At 47.9% G+C, this 26521-nt stretch overlaps 1 long non-coding RNA gene across 1 annotated transcript; it reads left to right on the top strand.

The window, feature by feature from the left end:
* Positions 1 to 23939, top strand: LOC116437432. Its single transcript, XR_004237296.1, has 4 exons — positions 1 to 10; positions 948 to 957; positions 8096 to 8101; positions 23865 to 23939. It is a non-coding gene; the product is annotated as an uncharacterized LOC116437432 (long non-coding RNA).
* Positions 23940 to 26521: the final 2582 nt, after the last annotated feature.

The following is a 26521-nucleotide window of genomic DNA, read 5'->3' as shown; positions in this document are numbered from 1 at the left end:
CTCCTTTTTAGTATTTGTTCACTCACTCATTCCTACTCACAACAGAATAATAAGGTACCTCTTTCAAGTCACTTGTTAGTATCCACCCATGGGTATGAAATAATCCTTAGGATTCTGGGTGCTCTTGGATTTCCCTCAACCCAGCACTGCTAGCATCCAACCCCAACTCCTCTTGGGGTACTTTTAGACCCTGGGTGCTCTTGGAGTTTTCCTCAACCCAGCATATGGGGGGGGGGTGGCTCCCACTTTGCAACCCCTTCCCTGGGACCCCATCCCAGTCACCCCCGGGAGATTCTTTTACTCCTCTTATCTCTCGCTTCGTCTCCTCGCTGGCCGCTGTTCTCGCGAACAAGACGGAACTGCAGCACTCAGAGACTGCCACACTCGCTTCGCAGATCTGGGGCAACCAGTCCGTGTCTCATTCACACACACTCATCTCCCATAACCACCCCCTTTTTCTTTGGACAATACTTACCAGTCCTGTTGCTTTTCCAGTGTCTGTGGGATTTTTGTCGAGAGCGCTCTCTTTCATTTGCTTTATTTTTGTGTCTTTCTTGTCCTCCGGGTGTTGCCCTGCTGCCACCAAACCGCGCCAGAGGATGCTAAGCAAGGGTCCTGCCAACTTGGGCGGGAGGCGCCTTACCCTTTGCTTCTTGAATCCTCCCACCCTTTTCAGAGGCGAGGTGTAGATCCTGGGCGAGGCCCCCAATTGTGAAAAACGAGGTTCACTCTCCTGTTAGAATTTAAAGAGTTTAATATAAAGACAATAAGAGACACAGAAAATAAAGCAAAGGGATAATGGCCGGGTGCCTTGGCGCTCTGCCAAGAGCACACCTGATGCTCGAGGTGAGTCCTTTTTATACCATTTTTACTGTCTGTTCTCTATTCATATTAAAACTTTTCCAGGAACTGTTCTGCATGGCCACTCCTTGGTTCCGCCTTTTTAGAGCATGCGTAGTCTTCTGCCTTGTGGTTTTATTTCTTTTGATTCTTGGGGTTGGGCCCGCTAGGTAAGAGTCGATGGTAGGGTGGATCTCTTAATTCTCCAGACAGTCAGGGCTGATTGCAGCTTTGGGCCTCTTTGCCCCCTGGGCAGAGCGGTGATAAGGGCTCTCGGACTCTCCTGGCCTCCTGTTCTCCGGGCGGAGTAGCCTTTGGGCCCTTTTGTTCTCTGGACAAAGTGTTGATTAGCAGCTTCTCGGGCCTCATCCTCTGCTCGATTGGAGGTTATCTTACTTGCTCACACTTGCTAACATTCTTGCTAAAATGAGAGAAAACTACATCCACACAGCAAAAAGCATTTCTAACATTATATAATATCTACCTTAATACTTTGCAAGAAGCCAATACTATAATATATGTTTATAACAGGAGGGGAGGGGCAAGTGGGGGCTGGTTTGACTGGGGGTTGCTTGCAACGCAACACATATTTCGTATTGATTTAACTATTATATGAAATAAAGGGATAAACCGAGAGACAGAAAGGTCTCCCGAAGCTTGAAAAGAATAGAGCTTCTTTCCCACTTTGTCCCAGAATGGATCAGAAAGGATAGAATCTCTGCTGACATCAGGAAAATTTCGAGATATCCAAAAAGTGAAAGATTTAAGATTTTTCTTAGAAAGAACACCCTTAGAGAATTTAAAGTCAGTTTCAAGGAGGGGATTTAGGAGAAGGGAGTATAAGTCTCTCTCAGGTTGGAAAAGGCAGGATTTAGCTTGCCTGTTTCCCATTTTTTGAGCTCCGTGCCTCCCTCAGCAGAAAAAAGGAAAAAACACCAAAAAACGCAAAAACGACTTAGAAAACAGAGATGCACGCGAAAAGAGGAGCCCAGATTTTAAACTTACAAATCCCGTCTTCTAGCGTGGCTGGCTCCTGGTGAAGTCCAAAAAAAAAAAAAAAACATCTGCTGAGAGGTGGTCTGGCCCAGTTCGATCCTCAGGAGTTTTTGTCCTAAATGAGAGGCGAGGGTCTCGAACTATCCTCCTTGGAAAGTGTCTACTATAACGCAGATCTTGTCTTCAGAGGAACAGCGCACGAACGGCTGTTTCTGTCTTGAAGCTAGTCAAGATGCAGCTGAAGCCATGGTCCGGGGTCCAAATGGCTGTTCAGGCGCCAGATGTGGTAGCTGGTGTGGGGTCTGTAGCTCAGACCCAGGAAACCGTAACCGGTCCAGAGAGATGGTCCTGCGAGGAGCCGTCTTCCCGGGGTCCGTGTAGTTTTCCCTCAGCCACCGGAGTGCCTTTGCAGAGAGGCTAACAGCTCTTTAGTGATTCTCAGCTAGTGATTTCAGCTCTTGCTCTGCGAGGCAATCTCCAGGCCAGACCAGGAGGAGAGAGATGAGAGGCTTGTATAGCAGTTCCGCATGAGGCAGCTTTATTAGCCCACACCCCGCTAAGGGAAGCTAGGGACGAGCTCTCCGATCTCACAGGGGCAGAGGGCTAGATCTTATAGGGGTACAGGGGTGGGTGTGAGAGGATAAAAGCCAATGGGTTACAAAGGATCTGCATTAACACTGCATAGGGTCTCCAAGAGGATCATGGGTCTGTGTCCTCTCTCACCGTAACTGAAAAGTGGCTGCCTTTTCCAGGGGGATTCTGCTGGGAGGTTGTGCAATCTCCTTATCTCAGCAGGCCTCCCTCCAGGGCAGAGGCTGGGCATACCTCACAGATATTAGGCTTCAATTAAAGAAGAAAAATAACCTGCAGTGCTTCTTTTTCTAAAGGCAAAGTAAAAAAAATATCACCAAACTAGGTGAAAATTATTCTCCAAAAATTATGCTTTCTTCTAGTACTTGAGACAATACAGTTTGTGATTCACAGGATGTCTTGGGATGGTTTTCTATTCCCTGATCATCTGCTCTATGCCCAGAAATGGTTGCTGTAGCTTTAAGGTGGGTCCGAGGGAGGGAGGAGCCTTGGGGCTTTTTTTCTTGAACTATTCGGTTTGGTTTTGGTCCGAGATCAGAGAGAACAATCGATGGGAGATGCATCAGCTGGGCACCAGTGGGAAGGCCAGGGGCCACTCCCTTCCACCAGCTTCATCTTAATATAGTAAATAGATAAAAGCAAAAAACATCAAAATTGAGGATTGTTGTTGTTCTCCAGACCTTGTTCTTCTACTACTCCATATTCTGCAGTAGAAGTAGTTTGAGATGATTGGATAAAGAATTCCACAGTTCCTGTCTATGTGACAAGATAATTGGCAGAAAAGTAAAAATATTGTACGCTTTTAGTGACCATTGGTTAGTTTACCTTTAAAAAGCCTTGAGCTTTCCTGCATTTTGCCTTTTGTATTTTGCTCTGCTTCATGCTGTGCTGTCAGCATGTGAATTACTGATAAGATATAATAAACAACCTGAAGACGGAGAAAATACAGAAATCCCCTTCGTCTCTCGGACTCCTGGCAAAGACTCTAAAAAGCCTCCCCCATCAGGGGAGGCACAATTAAGGTGCTGGACTGCATCAGTGGACATTTTTCCATAACTGCCCCTGGAGGCCTCCAATAAAGATCCACCTTTATATTACCTCCTATACTAATATTATCTCGAAAGTGTGTTGTTAAATTTCTAGGTTGAAAAAGGCATCATAATGAAATATCTCTAGGGTCAGTTGGGGGGTGTTTCATCAATGTCTGCCCTTGGAAGCAGAGGCCTACTACTGAAATTGGCCAAAATGACATCAACTTTGGATGCATTACAAATATTGATGATAATGTCTTTCAAAAGAAAGTAGGTGATCCTGAGGACTGGTGTAATAGAAACAAAAAAAATTAAATCTTATGATTGCAAGACTAAAAAAAAATATTTTTATCATATGCTGTAGCTCTCACTTGGTTGAAGCCAAGAATAAATGAAACATAATTTAAGGATGGTGTCTTAGGTTATAATGTAAGATGTAGTCAAAAGTATGTATTCTATCACCATCTGTTGAAACCAGGTGAGGCAGGGTTCTTTATCTCTTCCCTGGTAACTTGGTCCGGGAGATATCTTCTGTTAATGGGCCATCTAGCCTCACTGCATGACTCATAAAATTACATCATCCCATTGAGAGATGTTCCGCCCAGGGGGAGGAACCAAGCATTCTTACCTGGATATAATCTGAGGTTTGAAACATCACAGTCAGCTCTACCTACTGGATTCCCAGAGGACAAGAGCTACATAACCACCACTGGACCTTCAGAGGAAGACCAGACCCTTCTACAGGATCACTGCTTCAACAGAACCGTATCTATCACCCCAAGAGGACTGCAGCCACCACTTAATCGGACTGCTACCACCACCCTGCCCGGCAGGGTGTCAGGTCGTATCCTGACTCTGTCAGGGTTAAGCCAGTGTTTCTGTACTATTGCCTTGTTATACATACTAGTAAAGAACTGTTATTCCTAGTTCTCATATCTTGGCCTGAAAGCCCCTTAATTTCAAAATTATAATAATTCAGAGGGAAGGGGGTTACATTTTCCATTCCAAGGGAGGCTCCTGCCTTCCTTAGCAGACACTTGTCTTTCAAACCGAGACAGATGGATGTATCAAGGAAAGCATTTCTAGCCACAACAGACTAAACAATTATGGTCACCTATTTTCAGGAAAGACAAATTCAAACTGAAATAGTGTCAAAGGAAAAAAATCAAGAAAATAAAGTTCTAGGAGGGGACTATAGCTGGAGCTTGGTATACTTAGCCAGGAAAATTAAGGCTGAGAAGGAATATGATTTCTCTGTATATATACACCAGATACATAAACATTAGGAAGAGGAATAGTCTTTTTGTCATGGATAAATGGAAAACTTTTGGTGGAAATCATAAAAAGATTTGTTTCTAACCATAAGAGGCATGAACAGATACCTAGTAGAAGGGTTCTGGTCAAAGAAGCTAGAGAAATTCAAGATGCAGTTTGACCAATTTATGCTTATGATTATGAGACATAACTGCCTACTGCAGCATGGAACTGAATGCAGGAGTCTTGCATTCCTAAAAGAATTCAGGTTTCATTTTAGAAATTAACCTTATAAAACAGTTGTTTTTAATTTGATGAAATGACATAATTTTCACTAGAGAAAATAACTAACCAACTACATACATATAAAATCCATCTGTAACTGTTTCAATTGTAATTTTTATTTTAGCTGAGAAATAATTCTTGGGCTATAATAAGTGACAGGAAAAGATGCAATTATAATTTACAGGGTTTTATTTACTTGAGTATTATGTGCATCATTATTAATTAAATCAACAATCCATTTTAGAATTGTAATATTTAAAGAAAAGCTATAAACTCACAAGAGGGCCTTACTCAAATTAATACAGGAATTTCAGAGACCTGTTTGTCAAGAAAAAAAGACAATTCTATTGGAAGTCATAGGCATTTTTTTTGGATTTTAATTGCCCAGAATATATCTCTTAAGTGAGTTTTGATGGTTTCGCTTTTTCTCATCTTGGCATAGCCTTTTCCAATTTTTCTCTTTTTCTTACCTTTTTATACTTGCTGTCTCACAGGCTCCAGCTTCTAGGCTATAACTGTACGAATTTTCCATCCACCATGGTACTATGGATAGAAGCAGGGGAACAGTGATAGCATGGCTTCTGATTTCCCATCATATATTTAACTTGTATTCAGCAGCATTGCAGGTGCCCTGTGTTACAGGGCCAGCTCCCAGATGTAAAAGAGAACCTTGCTGATCAAGAGTGGGGACAGAGGAGGAAAGAGATCTGAAGTATTTGCAGACTGATGTTCCCTCCATTGTTGCCTGTGTGAATGACACTCTGGTGCAGATAGAAGTGAAAAACAGAATACAGAAACTGTATTCAGAGTTAGTGACTTAGTGTTATGGTATAAGTACAAATAAATAAAAGGTTGTTGGGGTTTTAGGAGTTTTCCTAGTTTTTTTTCTGTTAAAGGAATTTTCCGCTATGTGTTGCTAGGGGGACAAATTGCTGGGTACTTCAGAAAAACAAAGAGCTACCCACTGCAGGTGGGGTGCATATGGCTACTCTTTTGTTTCACCTGAGTGTGCAGTTAGTCGGTCCCCGAACGCAGGAGAGAGAGGCTGTTTTTCGTTGGCTGCTTTTCCTTCTGCAGAGAAAAATCCCAGCATCCCCAGCCCGCCTTCACTGCCCTGCTGGGAGCCGGGCTGTGGCCACCCTGCCCCGCTGTTGCTTCGAGCCTTCGCTACGTTGTAGCCCTGCTCACCCTGCCTGCCCAGACCTCCAGGGGGTTCCCCGATTGGATACATCTCATCTGCCACCAGGGATTTGTGCTCATCCCTGCTGTTCCAGCCTGCCATTCCAGATTGCCGTTCCCGAGGGTCCGGCCAGACACCGGGATCGGCTGCCCAGCGGTTTGTGAAGCTTTTTTGTTCCATCCCTTCCCGGGATCCCAGGCCACCAGTGCCGCGCGCTCCCCGAGCTCTCTCCGGAGCGCCCCCTGCAGCCGCGGGGGAACCATTGCACCTGCCCTGCTCACCGGGAGCCGCCAGCACCCCTGCCGGCTGCGACCGGAACTGCACCCGAGGGGAAAGGGCCTGACAGCCAAGAAGGCTGGCACTGGGTCTGTGATTGTTTGCTGTTACTGCCGTAGTTATTGTTGTTTGTTTGACTGGTTATACACATATAGATATATAATAGTAAAGAACTGTTATTCCTATTTCCCACATCTTTGCCTAAAAGCCCCTTGATTTCAAAATTATAATAACTCGGAGGGAAGGGGGGTTGCATCTGCCATTCCAAGGGAGGCTCCTGCCTTCCTTAGCAGACACCTGTCTTTCAAACCAAGACAGATCTTGGCGCCCAACCATGGGGCCTGAGGGCATTAAGAGAAGGGTGAAAAAGGAATAACATTTCCTGGATAACTTAATTTTGTGTACTGGATATAGGAACCTTGTTAGGCAGCACTATGTGGTCTAGTTTACCCTGATTCGGGTGGCAGGTGGTCGTGGCTATATTCTTCCCCTTTGCAGCTCCTTACCTAAACATGGGTCCTCTGACTAAGGCTGCCATTGCTGTTATCCAGTTTGCACTATGGGTCGAGAAGGTGAGGAATTCATGGGCTTTTAACTTCCTCCGGAATGTGGGTACATGGATAAAGGGCTATCACACACTAAGTGCATGTGTTTGGAGTTATGTTAAAAATGGTACCTTCTGTGAGGAAATGACACTAAGAGAAGTTTTCTCCCAACCCCTTAACCAGTTCTTTGGGCCCACCCCACCAATTTTCGAAGGGTTTAGATTCCCTTGGAGTACTAACCAACTGGTGCTGGTAGGCCTACTCTATTTAGCACTCAGGGATAAGTTGAGATTGGCTTGGATAACTACCCAGACAGGGGCCCCAGAGCCTAGAGATCCTACCCCAGAGCCTGATCCTGCCCCAGAACCTGACACGGCCCCAGACACTAGAGATCCTGCCCCACAGCCTGACCCTGCCCCACAGCCTGATACCGCCCAACAGCCCACCTCAGAAATGGACTACCCAAACTGGGTGGGAGTACTGGTGAAGGGGATGCAGGAGATGCGCCAGGAGATATGCCAGGAGATGGGCCAGGTGCGCCAGGAGATATGCAAAGTGCTAAGGGAATACACCTCCTCAGCTAGTGAAAAACCCTCTCCCTGCCCCAAAGAGGGTGAGTCTGATGGTGCAGCAGTGGAACCCACAGATGTTACAACCGTCCAGGTTTCAGCTGAACCACAAGGACAAGCACAGCCAGCAGCAGTCGCCCCTGTGCAAAGGAGGAAGTGTAAGACCAAATCAGTACGACCAGTTAATGATGATGGGGAACCAGGGCCCTCACAACCAGCAGGAGAGCCAGAGACAGAAATCATCACTAAGTCCCTGTCGTACCACAGTCTCCGTAGTACGCGAAAAGACATTGTGCGAAGGGGGCGTGAGCCTTATACCACCTGGCTGCTTCGGGTTTGGGACCTTATGGGCACAAGTGTGCAACTGGATAGTGGTGAGGCAAGGTATCTGGGATTGTTGACCCAGGACCCAGGTGTGGACCAGATATTTGTGAGGGAGCCAGGGCCCCTTTCTCTCTGGGAGCGGCTCTTAAGGAGTGTGAGAGAAAGGTTCATTCACAAAGAAAGAATGCAGGACTACCATCATAGAATGCAGTGGAAGACACTCAAGGAAGGGATCCAGCAGCTAAGAGAGGTGGCAGTATTAGAGGTACTCTTTGGGAAGGATGGACAGCATGATAATGACCCCGATAAGGTCAGGTGCACAGGACAGATGATGTGGAACCTGGCAAGGCTAGGGCCACCGCAATACACCACCTTCATTGCAACGATTGATACTGACAATAACCGAGAAACAGTGGGCTCTGTTGCCAACAAGCTCAGGAATTATGACAGTCCGCTGAAAGCTCATGTCTCTGCTGTGGTCCAAGACCTCAAAGAGGAGATGAAGGAGGAGATGAGGAAGATCAGTGTGGCACCAGTGTGAGTCACAGGCCCCCAAGTCAGAGCCTGTCGCCCCCCCAGCTAGAGAGAGAGGGTACACCCCACGAGCTGAGCTGTAGGTTTTTTTGTGCGAGCATGGAGAAGACATGAGAAGGTGGGATGGGAAACCCACTTCTGTCCTGGCAGCATGGGTGCGTGAACTCAAGGAGGGAGGCACTAACCGAGGGGGTTCTGCTCTAGAGGAATTCCTTGTGGAACGGGGGCATGAGATACTCCAGGAGAGCTTGGGCATCCCAGGGCTGTTGCAGAAGTACCCCTGAAGAGGCCTCAGGCTGAAGATAGGCTTGCAAGGAACCTGCTAGCCGGCAGACTTGAACAGCCTTGGGAAAAGGTATACACTAGTCAGCTCCCCCGCTGCTTAGAGGCTTTCTTGTGGGAAAGGGGCGTGAACTTTGCAAAGTATAACTTGGTGGAGGTAAACAATAAAACTGGAGCACAATGCTCAAATCGTATCGGTGTTCGTGTCGTGTCTCCGGCTGGTTCCCCTGCACCCGGGACCCCCCCCCTCTAAACCTGGCGCCCAAACAGGGACCCGAGTGAGTTTTGCTTCATGCAGGTTTCCTTAAAGGCGATAAGACTCCGAATCATCATATTATCAGTGCTGGAGCCTGGGGAATTCAGAGCGGGTGGCCCCAAAGCCGAGTAAAGCCGGGGGCCCAGTCTCAAAGCCGAATAGAAGGCCAGAGGATAAGCCCCAAAAAGCCGAGTAAAGCTGGGGGCTAAACCTCAAAGCCGAGTGGCCGAAGACCACAATTTCGCGCGGCCACGTGAATACCCGCAAGTAAGAAGCTATGGATTGCGAGGTGGGGACTCGATTCCTAGCTAGTATTCTCTCTAAGAGAGGCGAGATTGTGAAAGACCGAGATCTGAATGCCCTCGTTACGTGGGCCCGGGAACATGGATTATTGAGTTACACTTCGCTTTTGTTTTCGACCAAAGCGTGGTGTGAAGTAGGGAACGAATTGTGGTTGTCCACGATTGAGGGTGGAAAGGAAGCTAAAGAAGCTAAAGCTCTCAGTTTAACCTGGAGACCAGTAACTCTGCAGTAAGGCAGAAGGAAAGCTGCCCGACTCAGGCACAGGTGGGCAAAGGAGAAACGGGCGGTCCTAGGTCCGGCCGAAAGCAGCGGCGGAAACGAGCGGTCCTAACTCCCAGCCGAAAGCGGCAGAGCGTAATCCCCCTCTGCCGGACAGTGGAGCAACATCTGACGGAGAAGCAGCCTCTGCGGTTTCGTCACCTGCAGAGCCAGAGCCAGCCAGAGCAGCCGGGGGTCAGCCCCAAGAGGAGGAGAAGCACCGAGAGATGATGCAAGAATTAATCAAAAGGCTTGATGAATTATCTACACGGCAGGACGCGCTGGAATCCAAGGCTTGTGATATTACACCATCAGCGCCGTGGCGTCCAGTGGCCCCACCGGTCAAGTTAGCACCCAGAGCTCCTACGTTCCCGTCGGGAGAATCGGGCACAGTGCCTACAGCCCCTCCCTTCCCACGAGGAGAGGTGCAGCCATCGTTTCCATCAGCCCTGACGGGGAGGACTGACCCATTGCGAAGGAGATGGAATGGAGTTATCCGTGATGCAATCATTGAAGGGTGATTGGCAAGCAGTGGATGCCCTCGCTTGCCCTGTACAGATACAAGGGGACACTGCAAAGTGGGAACCCCATGACTGGAAGATCTTGCAGCAAGCAAAGCAAACAGTCACCACGCATGGCTTACGGTCTGAAGCTGCATGGAGCATCCTGCAGTTTATCTTTACAGCAGATGTCCTGTGTCCAAATGATTGCATCAGCATCACACAGTTGTTATTAACCCCTTCACAGTTCCTGCTCTGGGAGTGAACGTGGAAGCAGCTAGCATAAGAAGAAGCTAGCAAACACCAAGGTGACACACAAGACCCACTGTATGCGATCCAAGCTGACATGCTAACTGGGAGCGGGGCTTATGGAGCGACGGTGACACAGCTGATCATGCCCATAGTCATTCATCAGTTGTCACAGACTTTGGCCCACAAAGCCTTGTTGTCAGTACCTGAAAAGAAGAAGTCTCCCCCGTATGCAGCAGTCCGACAGGGGCTGTCAGAGCCATATGGTCAGTTCATTGACCGTCTGTCAGCAGCCTTGAAGGATGCAACTGAGCTCTCTGAAGAGCTCCAAGAGCAAATGTTACGAACACTTGCCTTTGAAAATGCTAATAGGCAAACTAAGAAAATTCTTGCCACGCTGCCCCAGGGAGCAGGAGTAGACGAGATGCTCGTGCGTGCTACCTGTGTGGAACAGTCATCTCAAACAGCTGCCTTTACCGCAACGCTGCATGTTGAGAGTCTTTCTGAAGAATGGCTAAAAAGCAAAGGTCATGATGACATAGCGGGATTAGTAAAGATGCAGACTTGGCAAGGATACTAAATCCTTGTGCAAGGAGTTGTATAAACAACAGGATGTGAGTCCAGATAAGTAAGTTGAAAGAAACCATATGGAAGAGAAAAGATAAGACCACAGTGATCTCATGGAATAGCTCCCACCAATAAGGAGCTCAGCTTTTGCAATATGTATGAGCTAATTAGTAGTACTATAAGTATGTGTAGATTATTACAATAAACGAGACTTGCTGACCACAATGCCGTGAGGCTTGTCTCCCGCGACTCCACCCGACATCTGGCGCCCGAACAGAAGATGTTGCCTTATGCGATGGGGGAGTTGCGTTGGGTTCGGGTCCTGCAGCTAGAGGGACGGCGAAAGAGGTTGCGTACGGCAAAAACGCAGCACCCAGCCACGTCGTGCCTATCACCTCCGCGCCCGAGCGACCGCACAGGCGGGCTCGCCGATACGTGCTGCCGAAGCCTGGAGAGCTAGCAACGGTACCGTAAGTATGGAAAGGCAAGCAGCATATGAGCTTTTTAAAGCTTTTTTACTTAAGCGTAACTTTAAAGGAATTGATCTTGACAAAAACCTCCCCGTTCTTTTAACGCATGCGCGCTCTTATAGTTTTTTCACTGACCCCCACTCCATTCATGAATTAAGTCAGTGGCGCGCGTATGGGGATAAACTTTGAGATCTTGTCTTAGATGACGATAAGCCAGCTAAAAAGATTTCTAAACTATGGAGAGTTGTCCACAATGAACTTTTAATGGTACAGGCAGAGAAAAAAGCGGCAGAAAAAATTAAGATTGCTCAAGATCGGAACCGTCATTACGGCGATCACAGTGCCTCTGTTTTCTCTGGCCCACCTAATCCCCCTACCTTTGCTACGGTTCATGTGCCGCCTGAGGCTATTGCCTCTGAGTCGCCTTCCGCACCTCCCCTCCCCCCACCTCCTACTCCTCCTACGCCTTCCTTGCTGCAGCCTGCTCCGCCGCAGCCCCCCCCCGCCGCTCGAGCCGGGCGGGGAGCTGCCGCAGCCTGCTCCGCCGCAGCCCCCCCCCCCCCCCCCCCCCCGCCGCTTGAGCCGGGTCGGGAGCTGCCGCAGCCTGCTCCTCCACCGCCCTTGCCTCACCCGTCTCCGCCGGACTGTTCTCGTTCGCGAAACCCCTTTGTTAGCCCTGAGCCTGTCCCTGGGGCAGAGTCTGACCTCGCGGAGGCCATGGCTGGGGGCCATAGAGAACTCTGGGCTGCGATTGCTCGTGACGGCTTACAAAAGGGTGATTCTGACATGCTAGTGGCTGCACAAGACAGCGTGGCGTTCCCTGTTTTATTTGTCCCGAATCCACAAGGGGGCGGCAGTGTTGCACAGGTGACTAATCTTGATTGGAAGCTGTTAGTTCAGCTCCGAGCAACGGTGGGGAATTACGGTGTAACCAGTGAACCAGTTAAACAGATGCTTGATTATATTTTTAACGCTTTTACCCTTCTTCCTGCTGACATTAAAGGCATTACTAAGCTTATGTATACCCCGCATCAGCGACTGCTTTTTGAAGCTCGCTGGAGGGAGGAAGCCGCTATTACTGCTGCTGTCCCCAGGCCAGCGGCAGATCCCTTGACAGGTGTTACAGTAGCTGAGCTCATGGGTGAAGGGGATCACATGAGAGTAGAAGCTCAAGCGGCACTAGGACCTGCCAAGCTACGGGAAGCTATGGCAGTTGCTAAGAAAGCCATGGATAAAGTCCGAGCCCCAGGTGGGATCTCGATGTATATGAGCATCAAACAAGGCAGAGAGGAGTCTCTAGGCTCTTTTGTTGACAAAGTTATGGAAGCCATTTCAAAAGCTGGGGTTCAAGAGCATATGCATGACCCGTTGCTTAAGCAATGCCTTTTACAAAATGGCAATCAGGCCACCCGTGCCCTTATTACTTCCACCCCAGGGGATTGGACTGTCCAGCAACTTTTAGAAAAAGCTGCGACCATGCCCACCGGCTCGCAACTATTTTTAGCACAAGCCTTAGAAAAATTAGGTGAAGGGCTTAAAGAACAGGCTATCAGCTCTCAAAATCAAGTTATGGCAGCCCTTGCTCCTCTCCAAGCGGCAGCAGCACGTCCCCGCCCAGCTCCAGGTGGCCCATGAAGTGTCATCGCTGTGAGACACCCGGTCACATCCGTCAGTCCTTGGAATACTCCTATTTTTGTCATACGCAAGAAGTCTGGTGCGTTTCGCCTTCTACAGGACCTCCGTGCAGTAAATCAACAAATGGAATTTATGGGGGCGCTACAACCTGGTCTCCCCAATCCGGCTATGTTGCCCCAAAACTGGCCTCTTTTAATTATAGATCTCAAGGACTGCTTTTTTACTATTCCATTGCATCCAGATGACACCAAGCGCTTTGCCTTTACCTTACGTGCCCTGAATAAAGGAGAACCAGCCAAGCGATTTGAATGGACTGTATTGCCACAAGGGATGAAAAACTCACCTACTTTGTGCCAACTGTCCCCTATGGGTTCCAGCTAAATGGACTAAGCCTGTTGTCACTGATGAGCAACCCACAACAGAGGAAAGCGAGAAGAGTACAGAGGAAGATCTCACAAATCCTGCAGGAAGTTGAGCAACAGTTTCGCGTTACCTTCCTTGTGGAATCTGAACAGGAGATAGAGGATCATCTCCTTCCACATCTGCAGAGACACTTTTTACGCTTTTGCCAATCTGCTTGCTTTGCATGTAATTGTAGTGATCATAAGGCGTGGGTAAGATTGTTTTGCGGAGGTTGTAATTTACAGTGGTGGGTCCACCAGCGACATCTATCAGAAGGGTTTTGGTGTCAGTCTTGCAGTTTTCACTGGCACCGTGAGACGGCTCAAGGAGCACTAGTACAACTCACAGGCAAAAATATCATTGACAGTTTGCAATTAGTTGAAAATCTTGAAGATCTGAGACTAAGAGAATTGGCGTGGTCAGTACAGCATTTAGCAAAAAAGATCTTAGCAGATAGTTACTCTGTAGTTTTGCAATCCTCCTGCCAATTAAATATCGGGGTCCCCATTCAGTGGCAAGTTGAACCAAGAAAGTGGGATCATGTTTGCCGGCGGTTTAAGCATTGTGCTGCTAATCGCAGGCTCAGTAATGGGTCACAACCTTCCCTACCCTCCTAAGGTGTTTGACCCTGGAGATAATATCTGGGTCTCCTTGGCACGCGAATTAAACACCACAACATTCTGTGCCTCCTTAGCCACACCCAGTACTCCATTTTTAACATGCTTAGTTGGAGTACCACTAACAGATAATACATGGCACAACTTTGTAATCGAGACCCAGAAGCAGCTCAAACCTATTTGGCAGTTGAATTCCACAAAAAATATTACTCATGGCCTACTAGACTATGATATCTGGGATGATAAACTCCCGGTGGGCCCTGAGCCACAAGAAATAGAACTAGTTGATTCCCTTAACGCTACAGCCTGTATCTATATTAATAGTTCACGCAATTTATGCCAAGAGGGCAGCCTTAGTGGCTGTCAAATGAATACATCCAGCCCCACCTTGATTAATCCTGTTGGCAATGCTTCACAGTGGGACTTAGAATGGTGCAACGTTACCGTGAGAAATCGATCTCTTGCAGCCCCTGGAACGTTTTTCCCTCGAAAGTTACCCAGAGGGTTTTTCCTAATTTGTGGGAATCGTGCCTGGTCAGGTATCCCATCCAAGCCTGTAGGTGGGCCCTGTACCTTTGGCCAACTGAGTCTTGCACTTCCACAGCACCATCCTAATGCTACACACCGAATACGATGGAAAAGGTCTTTAGCAGAAACTATAACATCTAAATGTGAGGATGACCTCACGTTATGGAGCAAATTAGAAGTGCTTTTTACCTCCCTTTTTGTTCCTGGTGCAGCTGCGGCACGAGCCCATCGTCACTTAGAAAAACTGACATGTTGGGTAGTTAAACAAGCAAACGGTACCAGCCGAGTGTTGTCTGAACTTGCAGAAGACCTGAGTTCAGTCCAGCACGCCCTGCTTCAGAATAGAGCAGCTATAGATTTTTTACTCTTAGCCCACGGCCATGGCTGTGAAGACTTTGAAGGAATGTGCTGCATGGATCTTGAGGATCATTCTAAGTCCATCCACGCCGAAATTAAGAATTTGATTGAACACTCCCAAAAGATAAAAAAGGACTCCGGATTTTTCGGATTAGAAGGACTTACAGAGTGGATGGGCTTAGAAGGATGGATGAAAAGTGTGATCAAATCTTTAATGCTATTGCTAATAATTGTTTTGCTTGGTTTACTTATGCTTAGCTGTATAATGTCGTGTAAAAAAATTTAATTTTGAAGTCAGTCAATATGACTATGATCATGCAAAAAGAAAACGGGGGAAGTGTTGAGAGTCTTTCTGAAGAATGGCTAAAAAGCAAAGGTCATGATGACATAGCGGGATTAGTAAAGATGCAGACTTGGCAAGGATACTAAATCCTTGTGCAAGGAGTTGTATAAACAACAGGATGTGAGTCCAGATAAGTAAGTTGAAAGAAACCATATGGAAGAGAAAAGATAAGACCACAGTGATCTCATGGAATAGCTCCCACCAATAAGGAGCTCAGCTTTTGCAATATGTATGAGCTAATTAGTAGTACTATAAGTATGTGTAGATTATTACAATAAACGAGACTTGCTGACCACAATGCCGTGAGGCTTGTCTCCCGCGACTCCACCCGACATCTGCAGAATGTCCTGCAACAACAGGGACAATCATCGCCGCAGCACTGACCAGAGGGGTGCCCAGCAAGTGGTGCCGTGCTACGCATACAGGACCCCGAAGAGAGAAGGCGCAGTCAGCATCGGCTCCTGAGGAATGTGGCGCCACTACTACAATAGCTGGAACTCCGGGAGCTCCATCCCGAGAAGCCTTGGGAGAGGCTGCAGATGCGGCTAAGTGAAGGGGCTGAGAACTTGCCAGATCCACCACTCTCCATAGCAGGGGGAAATAGCGAGACCCTGGGGCGAATGTAACGGCTGCCTTGGGTGGTTGCTAGTGACTTGTGGTGGGTGTCGGGGAACACTCTCCAAAGGCGGAACCAAGAAGGGGAGTTGCGTAGATTCTTGCGTATAGCACCAGACACAGAGTGGGGAATTGTTTTTTGACTGTCCTGAGACAAGGGCATTGGCGGACATTTTCAATTGGCTGTCCTCCCATTTAAATCGAGTAAAGGCAGTACGGAGTGTTGCAGTGTTAGGGTGAGAGAGTAGCACACAGGTTCGTGTCCTGTGGCAGCATATGGTGGCCCCTGAGCACTGGGAAGCAACAAAGCAGCGCTGGACCCGCAAACATTCTGAGAGGTTTGCTTCTCGTAAGCATCCTAACCGGGTCCCACACAATGTTGACAGCAATCCAAAAGAGACAAAACATGTGGGTCACCCTAGCTGAATTAACGGGGCAAGACTCCATGTGTTTGAGCCTGGCCATGCCAGGGGACCCATTTCGCACCTGTTTAATCGGGGTTCCATATTTTAACCCGCAAGACTTCCGAGGGATGCTAAACAATAGCTCCCTGATAGGGAACGCCACAGGCAATGGCAATTGTTCAGGGCTGATCAGACTCAAGCCTGCGCAGCAGCGTGCCTGCTGGCAAGGTGCATTCTTGAAAAGCATCAATGTCACCATGGGGACACCAGAAGAGTTAGATCTACTGGGTTCCACAAACCAAACTGGGTGTCTTGGGGTGACTTTATGATGTGTATCCCATGTCGCTGCCCTATGCCCAGAAATTAACTTTGTTCCTTTCTATGCCTCTTAACTGAGCCTGAGAGGGGGAAGGAAAAACTGAGCAAAACTTTTTCAAAGCAGTTTGCAGCTTGTTCAAGGTCACACAGAGATAGCAGTGTTTTTTTCCCCAACTGCAGCAGGGGAGGGAGGAGGCACCTGGCTTGCTGCTTTCCAGTCAGCTTTTGGCCAGTTTTTTTACAGTTTCTTTTTCTCTGGAGAGAGACTGAGTTGAACTTTGCTTTTCCTTCCCTGGAATTTCAGATTTTCTCCCTTTTCTACTGGACTGTTTTCAACCTCAGAGCACATCAGGAGGACTTTCCACCGGGCACAGAGCGCCTGGCCCTGGGCCAAGCCCCAGCTCCGAGGATACCAAAGGGAGGACTCTAACACTTTCCCAGGTTTTTTCTCCACAGCGAGAGATTTTATTATTTAGCATTATTTTCCTTTTCCCGTGTGTTTGGTAAATAAGTAATTTTATCTCCTTCACTTTCCTTTGAGGAAAATTTATTTTTCCCGAACCGGGTGGGGGAGGGGTGGTTGTGCCTTCTCTCAGAGGATATATTTCTAAATTTGGCCCAACCGGAACACTGGGGATGGTTACGTGACATTCGAGCCTCTCACTACCAGTCAATTAAATGTCAATAGGCGCCTTTGGGCCACTGTTGACCCTCTTGCAGACTGGTTTCTGAGAAACTACGAGTCCAAAGCAATTTACCCCCTAATCAACCTCACAGGTCAAGCCTCGAAGCGACTCCCCAGTGGTACGTTCTTAATATGCAGGGACCGCACGTGCAATGGAGTTCCAGCCAGCCCACATGGGGGACCGTGCCACTTAGGGAAACTCACCCTGTTCCATCCAAGCCTGCATCAACTCTTAAATATCACCCACTACACTAAAACCAGGGTGTGGCTTTCAATCCATGAGCTCCAATGTAAAAGAAATGAAGAGCCTGTCTTTTGGAGTTGTGGCATAATTTGGCTAGCATCTATGTTTGTACCTGGTGCTTCAGCAGCCAGGGCTCATGCTATTTTGCATAAACCTTCTTGCCGGGCGAGGGATGAGTTAAACATAACTTCACAGATGCTTGATGAGCTAAGCGCACATGTTACTAGTGTTAGGCATGCAGTATTACAAAATCGGGCAGCCATTGATTTTCTACTATTAGCTCACGGCCACGGATGTGAAGATTTCCAGGGTATGTGCTGTATGAACCTTTCTGACCACTCTGTCTCAATTCACAAGCACCTCTCTGACCTCCAGAGGGGCCTACACAACCTTCAGGAGACAGACGACCCTATTGGAGATTGGCTTAAGAGTCTGGGTATCTCCGGATGGCTGCGTACCTTGGTAGTAGAAGGCTGCCAATTGCTATTTGTAGTTATATTAGGCTTAATAGTACTTGGGTGTATTTTTTCTTGCCTTAAAGCGGGGCTGCGAAAAATCATCGACCAGAGCTGGGTTGCCGAAAAGGAAAATGGGGGATATGTAGAGGAATTCCTTGTGGAACTGGGGCATAGGATACCCCAGGAGAGCTTGGGCATCCCAGGGCTGTTTCAGAAGTACCCCTGAAGAGGCCTCAGGCTGAAGATAGGCTTGCAAGGAACCTGCTAGCCGGCAGACTTGAACAGCCTTGGGAAAAGGTATACACTGGTCAGCTCCCCCGCTGCTTAGAGGCTTTCTTGTGGGAAAGGGGCATGAACTTTGCAAAGTATAACTTGGTGGAGGTAAACAATAAAACTGGAGCACGATGCTCAAATCGTATCGGTGTTCGCATCATGTCTCCGGCTGGTTCCCCTGCACCCGGGACCCCCCCCGCTAAATTCCGCTAAGGTGAAAGTAGCCTCAGCCTCCCGTGACCGAGCTGCCAGGTATTACAGAAGGGAGGATGATATGTCGGATCCCCTTGAAGGTACCTCGAGCATGTACGCCCAGGGAATGAATGATAACCAGGGCTAGAGGGGCCCTGCCTCTAGCCAGGGAGAGGCACGGGAGAACCGCGTTTTCTGCACGGTGTGGATTCAATGGCCTGGCACATCAGAGCCACAGAAATATGATGTGTTAGTTGATACTGGGGCACAGTGTACTTTAATGCCATCGGGACATGTGGGGGCAGAACCTGTCTCTATCGCTGGGGTGACTGGGGGATCACAGCAGTTGACCCTGTTGGAAGCTGAGGTGAGCCTGACTGGGAAGGAGTGGCAAAAGCATCCGATTGTGACTGGCCCAGAGGCCCCATGTATTCTGGGCATAGACTTCCTCTGGAATGGCTATTACAAAGACCCGAAAGGACTCAGGTGGGCATTTGGGATTGCTGCTGTGGAGGCAGAGGGCATTAGGCAATTGAACACCCTGCCTGGACTATCAGAAAATCCCTCTGTAGTTGGGCTCCTGAAAGTGGAAGAGCAACGAGTGCCAATTGCTACCTCGAGAGTGCACCGCCGGCAGTATCAGACAAATCGAGATGCTGTGATCCCCATCCACAAGATGATCTGTGAGCTGGAGAGCCAAGGGGTGGTCAGCAAGACCCACTCACACTTCAACAGCCCCATCTGGCCTGTGCGCAAGTCTGACGGGGAATGGAGATTGACTGTGGACTATCGTGGCTTGAATGAAGTGACTCCACCATTGAGTGCTGCTGTGCCAGACGTTGGAACTTCAGTACGAGCTGGAGTCCAAGCAGCGAAGTGGTATGCCACTATTGACATTGCTAATGCATTTTTCTGCTTTCCTTTGGCAGCAGAGTGCAGGCCTCAGTTTGCCTTCACCTGGAGGGGTGTGCAGTACACCTGGAACCAACTGCCCCAGGGGTGGAAGCACAGTCCCACCACCTGCCATGGACTGATCCAGACTGCAGTGGAAGAGGGTGAGGCTCCAGAACATCCGCAGTACATTGATGACATCATTGTGTGTGGGAACACAGCATCAGAGGTATTTGAGAAAGGAGAGAAAATAATCCGGATTCTCCTGGAAGCTGGTTTCACCATCAAGAAGAGCAAAGTCAAGGGACCTGCCCGAGAGATCCAGTTCCTGGGAGTAAAGTGGCAAGATGGACGGCGTCAGATTCCCACTGAGGTCATCAATAAGATCACTGTGATGTCTCTACCAAACAACAAGAAGGAAACACAAGCTTTCCTAGGTGCCATAGGTTTTTAGAGAATGCACATTCCCAAGTACAGCCAGATCGTGAGCCCTCTACCTGGTTACCCGCAAGAAGAACCATTTCCACTGGGGCCCTGAACAGCAGCAAGCCTTTGCCCAGATCAAGCAAGAAATTGCTCACGCCATAGCCCTTGGCCCAGTCAGGACAGGACCAGAGGTGAAGAACGTGCTCTACTCTGCAGCCGGGAACAATGGTCTGTCCTGGAGCCTCTGGCAGAAGGTGCCTGGTGAGACTCGGGGCCGACCACTGGGATTCTGGAGCCGAAGCTACAGAGGGTCCGAAGCCAACTACACTCCCACAGAGAAGGAAATCCTGGCAGCTTATGAAGGAGTCCAAGCTGCCTCAGAAGTAATCGGCACAGAGGCACAACTCCTCCTGGCACCCCGACTACTGGTGCTGGGGTGGATGTTCGAAGGAAAGGTTCCTTCCACGCATCACGCCACCGACGCTACTTGGAGCAAATGGATCGCCCTCATCATGCAGCACGCCCGAATTGGAAACCTAAGTCTCCCTGGGATCTTGGAAATAATTACGAACTGGCCGGAAGGTGAGACATTTGGGTTATCTTCTGAAGAAGAAGAGGAGCAGGTGACGCGTGCCGAAGAAGCCCCACCATATAACGAGCTACCAGAGAGTGAAAGACAATACGCCCTCTTCACTGATGGTTCCTGCCGAATTGTAGGCGCTAGCCGGAAATGGAAAGCCGCTGTATGGAGCCCCACACGACAAGTTGCACAGGCTACTGAAGGAGAAGGTGGATCGAGCCAATTTGCTGAACTCAAAGCCGTTCAATTAGCTCTGGATATAGCTGAAAGAGAGAAGTGGCCAAAGCTCTACCTCTACACTGATTCATGGATGGTAGCTAATGCTCTGTGGGGTTGGCTGGAAAGGTGGAAGAAGGCAAACTGGCAGCGCAGAGGAAAACCAATCTGGGCTACTGAGGAGTGGAAAGGCATTGCCACTCGGGTAGAGAAGCTATCCGTGAAGGTCCATCACGTCCCCAAGAGCCGGGCTAATGAACAACATCGTAACAACAAACAGGTAGATCAGGCTGCGAAAATAGAGGTGTCACAGATAGACTTGAATTGGCAACATAAAGGAGAGTTGTTTCTAGCTTGATGGGCCCATTATGCCTCAGGCCATCAGGGCAGAGATGCCACCTATAGGTGGGCACGAGATCGAGGGGTGGATCTAACCATGGACAGTATCTCCCAGGTTATCCATGACTGTGAGACATGTGCTGCGATCAAGCAGGCCAAGCGGGTAAAGCCCCTGTGGTGTGGTGAGCGATGGTCCAAATACAAGTATGGGGAGGCCTGGCAGATTGATTACATCACACTGCCTCAAACCCGCCAAGGCAAGCGCTATGTGCTCACAATGGTAGAAGCCACAACACGATGGCTTGGAGACCTACCCTGTGCCTCACACTACAGCCCGTAACACCATCCTGGGCCTTGAAAAGCAAGTCCTTTGGAGGCATGGCACCCCTGAGAGAATCGAGTCTGATAATGGGACTCATTTCAAGAACGGCCTTATAAACACCTGGGCTAGAGAACATGGCATTGAGTGGGCGTACCACATCCCTTACCATGCACCAGCAGCTGGGAAGGTTGAGCGGTGTAATGGATTGTTGAAATCCACCCTAAAGGCACTGGGTGGGGGGACTTTCAAAAACTGGGAGGTGCATTTAGCAAGAGCCACCTGGTTAGCTAACGCCCGAGGCTCCACCAGCCGAGCAGGCCCCACCCAATCCGAACCCCTACAAACAACAGACAGGGGGGATAAGGTTCCAGTGGTGCATATGAGAGGTATGCTTGGAAAAACTGTTTGGGTTAATTCTGCCTCGAGCAAAGACAAACCCATCCGTGGGGCTTTTTTTGCTCAGAGACCAGGTTGCACTTGCTGGGTAATGCAAAGGGATGGAGAAACCCGATGCATACCGCAAGGGGACCTTGTTTTAGGGTGAACTACCCATGGCTCTGTACTTGTATCAGTATCAGCATGTATATATGTATATAATTCAGGTGATGCATGTATTTATATGGTTAAAAGGGTTAAGTTTCATGTAACATGTTAGTATGTAAAAATTCGGGGTGGATAATGTTTGGGTTTTAGGAGCTCTCCTAGTTTTTTTTCTGTTAAATGAATTTTCCCCTATGTGCTGCTAGGGGGACAAATTGCTGGGTACTTCAGAAAAACAAAGAGCTACCCACTGCATGTGGGGTGTATATGGCTACTCTTTTGTTTCACCTGGGTGTGCGGTTAGTCGGTCCCCGAACGCAGGAGAGAGAGGCTGTTTTTCGTCAGCTGCTTTTCCTTCTGTGGAGAAAAACCCCAGGATCCCCAGCCTGCCTTCACTGCCCTGCTGGGAGCCGGGCTGTGGCCGCCCTGCCCCGCTGTTGCTTCGAGCCTTCGCTACGTTGTAGCCCTGCTCACCCTGCCTGCCCAGACCTCCAGGGGGTTCCCCGTTTGGATACATCTCATCTGCCACCCGGGATTTGTGCTCGTCTCTGCCATTCCAGCCTTCTGTTCCAGACTGCCGTTCCCGAGGGTCCGGCCAGACACCGGGATCGGCTGCCCAGCGGTTTTTGAATCTTTCATTCCATCCCTTCCCGGGATCCCAGGCCACCAGTGCCGCGCGCTCCCCGAGCTCTCTCCGGAGCGCCCCCTGCAGCTGCGGGGGAACCATCGCACCTGCCCTGCTCACGAGGAGCCGCCAGCGCCCCTGCCGGCTGCGACCGGAACTGCACCCGAGGGGAAAGGGCCTGACAGCCAAGAAGGCTGGCACTGGGTTTGTGATTGTTTGCTGTTACTGCCATAGTTATTGTTGTTTGTTTGACTGGTTATACACATATAGATATATAATAATAAAGAACTGTTATTCCTATTTCCCACATCTTTGCCTAAAAGCCCCTTGATTTCAAAATTATAATAACTCGGAGGGAAGGGGGGTTGCATCTGCCATTCCAAGGGAGGCTCCTGCCTTCCTTAGCAGACACCTGTCTTTCAAACCAAGACAAAGGTATTTATTTACCTTGTAGGTATGGAAGAAGAAGGTATAAATGCAATTTATTTAGCTGTAGATTATTGCTTTAATCCTTTTCAAGTGTCATTCATCCAACAAAGAGTAAGAGCAGAGTTTCCTAGGATAGTAAGGGGATAAAGCAATGCATGTTTTATAGAATTGTGGAAGGCTTCTCCCTTAGATAAGAGTCTCTTGAAAGCCATAGTGTCAAAAGACAGGAAGTACTCTATTCTTGCTGCCTTTGTATGCCCTAACAAGAATGCATGATCTTTCTTGGTGCACTAAAATGGCAACTATCTGAAGCTGCTTATGGGGATGGAATAATAAAACTAATACTTAACAGACAGAAGGCTAATTAGAGAGCAAATAAGGATATCAAAATATAAGCTAAAACCAGCTTAACACATATATACATGTAATAACTTACTTCCATGTACTTGATAAGAACTCAGACCAGCATGACAACTTGTCAAGTTTTTGAAAGAGGAAGAGAAAGAGAGAAAAATAGGTCTTATACCATCAGTTCTACATTACTGTGATGGTATGCTTATAGAGTGGTTTGAAACAACTGGATTAAAATTATACTATGCTATATAAATAACATACAGTATTTGTCTTTCATAGGTGTGTTATATAATTCAATTCATATGCTTAAAAAGTGTCTTAATATTTACGCCTTTATTAGCTTTTAAAAGATTTTAACATACAGTCTCCCACATAACTTAGAGAACCAGTCATAGAAAGTGGCACTGGTCACTGTGAATTCACAATGCTCATAACATTTACAATTATTACCTAATGATCCATTCATATGATGTGAATCCATTCCACCCAGTCCACTCACAGGTCCATGTGACCCTGGTCCCATTGGAAACTATAAAAGGAACGGACATTAAAAAATATTACTGCACAATTTTTTTTAGGAGAATCTAATAAAGAAAATACTCTTCAGAAGAAAAATGTTAAAGGAAAAATGCAGAGTCCCATTCCTGAATGAGTCAAGAGAAAATCTTCCATGTGATGATTGCAAAAAGTGTCTTTTTTTTTTTTCACTTTTTCCAATGGTATCTTCATCATTTTTTGAGAAGCTTATTTCTGTAGTCTAGTGTCTTGGGGTGACTTTATGATGTATATCCCATGTCGCTGGCCTATGCCCAGGAATTAACTTTGTGCCTTTCTATGCCTCTAAACTGAGCCTGAGAGGGGGAAGGAAAAAACTGAGCAAAACTTTTTCAAAGCAGTTTGCAGCTTGTTCAAGGTCACACAGAGATAGCATTTTTTTTCCATCTGCGGCAGGGGAGGGAGGAGGCACCCGGCTTGCGGCTTTCCAGTCAGCTTTTGGCCAGTGGTTCAGCTTCTTTTTCTCTGGAGAGAGACTGAGAGTTGAACTTTTCTTTTCCTTCCCCGGAATTTCAGATTTTCTCCCTTTTCTACTGGACTGCTTTCAACCTCAGAGCACATCAGGAGGACTTTCCACCCGGCACAGAGGGCCTGGCCCTGGGCCAAGCCCCAGCTCTGAGGAGACCAAAGGGAGGACTCTAACGCTTTTCCCAGGTTTTTTCTCCACAGCGAGAGATTTTATTATTTAGCATTATTTTCCTTTTCCTGTGTGTTTGGTAAATAAATAGTTTTATCTCCTTCATTTTCCTTCGAGGAAAATTTATTTTTTCCCGAGCCTGGTGAGGGGAGGGGTGGTTGTGCCTTCCCTCAGAGGGTATATTTCTAAATTTGGCCAAACCGAAACATCTAGCTAATCAACTTTAATTCTTTGTACATGATGTTCAAATCTGCAAGTGCTGACCCAACTCTACTCCCATTGAACTGACAGGTAATTTTACTATTCACTCCAATTAATAGGTGATTAATTAACAGTTTTCAAACCACGCCCTATCCATACTGACAGTGAGACTACTCTCTATTACCTTTGCAATAGGATCATTTTCTTCCAGATTAAAGATATTAACCTTAAATTCAGTTCTTCAAAACTTAAAGGCATTAGTCCACAGGAGGCTCACAAAGATGATTAGAGGGATGGAACAGCTCTCCTATGAGGAAAGGCAGAGAGAATTGAGATTGTCCAGCCTGGAAAAGAGAAGGCTCTGGGACAACCTAATTGTGGCCTTTTGGTACCTGAAGAGAGCCTACAAGTGTGCTGGAGAGGGAGTTTTTACAAGGGCATTGTCATAGGTTAGCAAGCATAGTCACAGAAGTGATGTCCTTGCTAAGGGGTGCTTACAGCTTCCTCTGGGACCTGACAGAACCTATCAGCTGGCCAGTTTGAATATGGACAATTCTCTAAGCCACTTCAAGTTGTGACCGCCTCTGTGATCCACACTTAAGAATAGACAAAGTCCCCCCCCAAGCTCTCTCTCTCGTTTCCGGTTCTGGGACAGGTGGCTGCGGGCCCCATGTGGGGGCCAGCGGGCCGGGCCAGGCCCTGCTTAGGCCAGGCCGGGCTGGGCCACAGCCATCCTGGAGTCAATGGACCTGTTCCTCCCGCGGAACCCCCCCCCCACACACACTGCTTTGCCGTGGGCAGCCAGAGCGGCTTGGCTCTCCCCTCTCCACTGCGATAAGAAACATTCAACATTCCAGCTGCAAAGCTGCAAGGACGAGGTGAGATTAACCCTTTTAGTGCTGTGAAGAGCTGAAAACCTGAGGGAAGAGAAAGAGGAGATGCTTAAAGCTGAAATTCTGTTGTGAAGCTATGATATATCAGAGTATCCCATTGTAATTTCATTAAGATATGGGGGGTGGAGTGTTCAACTCATAAGCAAAAGCACCTGCGCCGAGATAGGCAGATGCTGACGCAGCTGTAATTTCATGAGAAGTTTGGACAGGGAGAGATGGACCAGATGAGGACTTTTGCTCCAAACGGGAAAGGAGAAAACCTCAGTTCCTAGAGATGGACCAGATGAGGACTTTTGCTCCAAATGGGAAAACCTCAGTTCCTAGAGATGCTCCCAGAGATAGTCCTAACAATGAAGATGAGGAAGACTCTTTGCTCCCAGGGAAGGAGAAGGGCCTCTGTTTTTGTTTCTGAATGGCTCAACCTTAAAATTGTACCCCAAAAAACTTCAAGAGTGGACCCTCGAAAGCAGTTGCAGGAAAAGCTGCAAGTCGGGGGAAGAGACTCACATGTGAGCAGAGAACCAACCTGGGTGGCTGTCTCATTGTGATAATGTTTTCATAGCACGAACAAGAAGAGACTTCTCTTTCTAAATGGACTGAACAAGGTTATTATGGAAGTGGTAAGCAGACTGAACATCTTAAGGGTTGTCTTTTTACATTGTCAGTGGGAGACGGGAGGAAGGTGGGGGGAGGAGAAGAGTTCTGAAGGTGGTATAATTTTTTTCCTTTCCTCTTTTAGGTCTGTTAATAAACTTCTTTTTATTTTTTCAAGTTTGGTGCCTGCTTTGCATTTCTCCTAATTCTTATCTCACAGAAGATAAACAGTAATGAGTATTTTGGACCAAACCACTGCACTAAATTCGTGTTTCTGCCCGGTTGCAAACCAAACCCGCTACAGGCATGTAATGACAGGACAAGGGGGAAGGGCTTCAAACTAATAGAGAGTAGGTTTAGATTAGATATTAGGAAGAAATTCTTTACTGTGAGAGTGGTGAAGCACTGGAACAGGTTGCCTAGAGGATTTATTGATGCCCCATCCCTGTAGGTGTTCAAGGACAGGTTGAATGGGCAACCTGGTCTAGTGGAAGGTATCCCTGCCCATGGCAGGGGGATTTGAGCTAGATAATTTTTA

Source organism: Corvus moneduloides, chromosome W (genome assembly GCF_009650955.1).
Source record: "Corvus moneduloides isolate bCorMon1 chromosome W, bCorMon1.pri, whole genome shotgun sequence".
NCBI classification, from domain to species: domain Eukaryota; kingdom Metazoa; phylum Chordata; class Aves; order Passeriformes; family Corvidae; genus Corvus; species Corvus moneduloides.
This window is presented reverse-complemented; position numbering and strand designations above follow the sequence as displayed.